Genomic DNA, 3,302 nt, shown 5'->3' on the forward strand with positions numbered 1-3,302 from the left:
GGGGGGGACCTCCCTTGGGGGGCGCCCCATAGCGGGGTGGGGGGGCAACCCCCAGCTTGGGGGGTGCCCCATGGGTCTGGGGGGGGCGGCCCCCAACTTGGGGGGTGCCCCAGGTCTGGGGGGGGCACAGAGGGGGCGACCCCGAACTTGGGGGGTGCTCCATGGGTCTGGGGGGGCACAAATGGGGGGGACCCCCCCTTGGGGGGCGCCCCATAGCGGGGTGGGGGGGCAACCCCCAGCTTGGGGGCACCCCATGGGTCTGGGGGGGCACAAATGGGGGAGACCCCCACTTGGGGGGCGCCGCATAGCGGGGTGGGGAGGCGGCCCCAGCTTGGGGGTGCCCCATGGGTCTGGGGGGGGCACAGAGCGTGGGAACCCCCACTGGGGGCACCCCATAGTGGGGGGGGGGGCGACCCCCAACTTGGGGGGCACCCCATGGGTCTGGGGGGGGGCCACAAATGGGGGAGACCCTCCACTTGGGGGCACCCCATAGCTGGGGGGGCCGGCCCCCAACTTGGGGGATGCCCCATGGGTCTGGGGGGGTCGTGGGGAGGGGAGGGGCCAACTTGGGGGGCACCCCATAGCGGGGGAGGGTCGTGGGGCTGCGCCGGGGGGGGGGGGGGGGGGGGGGGGGTTGGGGGCGCGTTGAGGGTGCCCAGAGGCAGTTTTGGGGTCAGAAACGCCCGGTTTGGGGTCTCGGCCCCACATTGGTGGGTTTTGCCCCCATTTTAGGCCCCCCCGCCCCATTTTTGGGGGTCGTGGCCCCATTTTTGGCAACCCCCGGCCCCATTTTTGGGGTCCGAGCCCCATTTTAGGAGCCCCCACCCCCCCTTTTTAGGCGACCCCCCCCAACTTCAGGACCCCCAGCCCCATTTTTGGGGCCCTGCCCCCATTTTGGGGGGGGGGGGGGAATCCCAGCCCCATATTTGGGTCCCCCAGCCCCATATTTGGGGGGGTCCCAGGCCGTATCTGGGGGTCGTGGCCCCATTTTTGGGGGGGGGGGGCCCCCATTTTTGGGGGGTGGGGGGGGTCCCACCCTATTTTTGCGTCCCTGCCCCCCTTTCCAGGGGTCCCGGCCCCATATTTGGGGTCCCGGCCCCATTTTTAGCAACCCCCCCACCCCTATTTTCGGGGGCCCCCACCCCCATTTTCGGGGGTCCCGGCCCCATTTTTAAGCCCCCCCCCCCCCCGCATTTTTTTAGCGCTCCCCTAGCCCCATTTTTCGGGACCCTCCCGGCCCCATATTTGGGGGGGGTCCCAGCCCCATATTTGGGGGGGTTCCGGCAGCTGCCGGGGGGGCGGGGCCGGGGCCTGATCCGGGGGCGCAGCTGCTGCCCCCCCCCTGCCCCCCCCCCCCGGGGCTATTTTGGGCCCCCGGCTCCCACCGGCCCCTTATAGGGTAAAGCCCAGCACCCGCCGCCCCTCCCCCCCCCCCCACCCCCCCCCGGGCCCCCCCCGGGCCCCTCCCCCCCCCCCGGGACCCCCCCCCCCAAGATTTAGACCCGCCATGGGGCGCCCCCCCCAAGCCCCCTATTGGAGGGAGGGGAAGATCCGGCTGGCTGGGGGCCGCTATGGGGCAGGGTTGAGGGGTTCAGCCCCCCCCCCCGACTCGCTATGGGGCAGGCTGTGGGGGGTCCCGGCCCCACAACTCGCTATAGGGCAGGGGGTGAGGGGTTCAGGCCCCTAAAGCCGCCGTGGGGCAGGCTGGGGGGCTGGGGGAGGGGGTGTGCATCTCAGCCCCCCCCACCCCAAACCCACTATGGGGCAGGCCGTGGGGGTCCCAGCCCCCCAACCTGCCATGGGGTAGGCTGTGGGGCAGGCCGTGGGGCTGGGGGGGGTCCGTTTTTCCTCATCCCCCACCGCGCTATGGGGCAGGCCGTGGGGGTCCCGGCCTGCTGTGGGGCTGGCTGTGGGGCAGGCTGTTGGCATCACAGCCCCTCAGGCCGCTATGGGGCAGGCCATGGGGGTTTCAGGCCCCTAAAGCCGCTATGGGGCAGGTCGTGGGCCTGGGGGGTCTATTTGTCCCTGCCCCACAACCCCATATGGGGCAGGCCGTGGGGGTCCCAGACCCCCAGCCCGCTATGGGGCCGGCCGTGGGGGTCTCAGCCCTGCAGCCCGCTATGGGGCAGGTCATGGGGGTCCCAACCTGCTATGGGGCCGGCTGTGGGACTGGCTCTGGGGGTCTCAGCCCCGCCAGCCCTCTATGGGGCAGGCCATGGGTCCGGCTATGGGGCAGGCCATGGGGGTGCCAGCCCGCTATGGGGCCCGCTATGGGGCCCGCTACGGGGCAGGCCCCCAACCCCCAGATTCCACCGGGAACCCACACCCCCCGCAGTCCCACACGCCGTGGGGCAGCCCCACACCCCCGACGCCGTGGGGCTGGGCGGGGGGGGGGACACCCAGACCTGCCCCCCCCCCCTCCCCCCCAAACCGGTCCCCGCTGACCCCCGGCGCGAGGACACGACCCTCCCCGTGTGCGTGCGTGTGTGTCCCCCCCCCTCGCTATGGGGCGGCCGTGGGGCGGCCGTGGGGCTGACACCCAATCCCTGTTTACGCGGTGGGGGGGGGGGGGATCTGGTTTCGAGGGGGGGGGACGTGGCCCCGGTGCCGCCTGTCCGTCAGGGCCAGAAATAACCCGGGGGGGGGGACACGGGGGGGGGGACAGGGGACATGGGGGGGGGGGGGACTTTTGGGGGGGATAAGGGACATTGAGGGGGACGCGGGGGGGGGGATAAGGGGCAGGGGGGGCTGGGGATGCGGTGGGGGGGACAAGTGGCTTGGGGGGGGGCAAGGGATGGGGGGGACAGGGATGTGGGGGGGGGGGAGTGACTTGGGGGGCGGATAGGGGACACGGGGGGGGGGATGAGGGACTTTGGGGGGGGGGATAGGGGACATTGTGGGGGGGGACAGGGGAAATGGGGGGGGGACAAGTGACTTGGGGGGGGTAAGTGACTTGGGGGGGGGTGATGAGGGCTGTGGGGTGACAAGTGACATGGGGGGGGTGACAAGGGATGGGGGGGGATGAGAAGCGACATGGGGGGGTGACAAGTGACATGGGGGGGTGACAAGGGACGGGGGGCGACAAGTGACATGTGGGGGGGTGAGAAGTGACATGGGGGGGGGGGGTGACAAGTGCCACAGAGAACGGGACACCCTCTGGGGGGGGGTGGGGGTGGCCCAGGTGACACCGCGGGGGGGGGGGGGAGGGGGGGTGGCACGTTGAGTGACGCCGGGGGCTGCGATGTCCCCGAGGGGGGGGGGGGGGGCGGGGGGGGGGGTGGCCCCTCATAAGCCCCCGCGTC

This window comes from Larus michahellis, unplaced genomic scaffold (assembly GCF_964199755.1).
Source record: "Larus michahellis unplaced genomic scaffold, bLarMic1.1 SCAFFOLD_488, whole genome shotgun sequence".
Lineage (NCBI taxonomy): Eukaryota > Metazoa > Chordata > Aves > Charadriiformes > Laridae > Larus > Larus michahellis.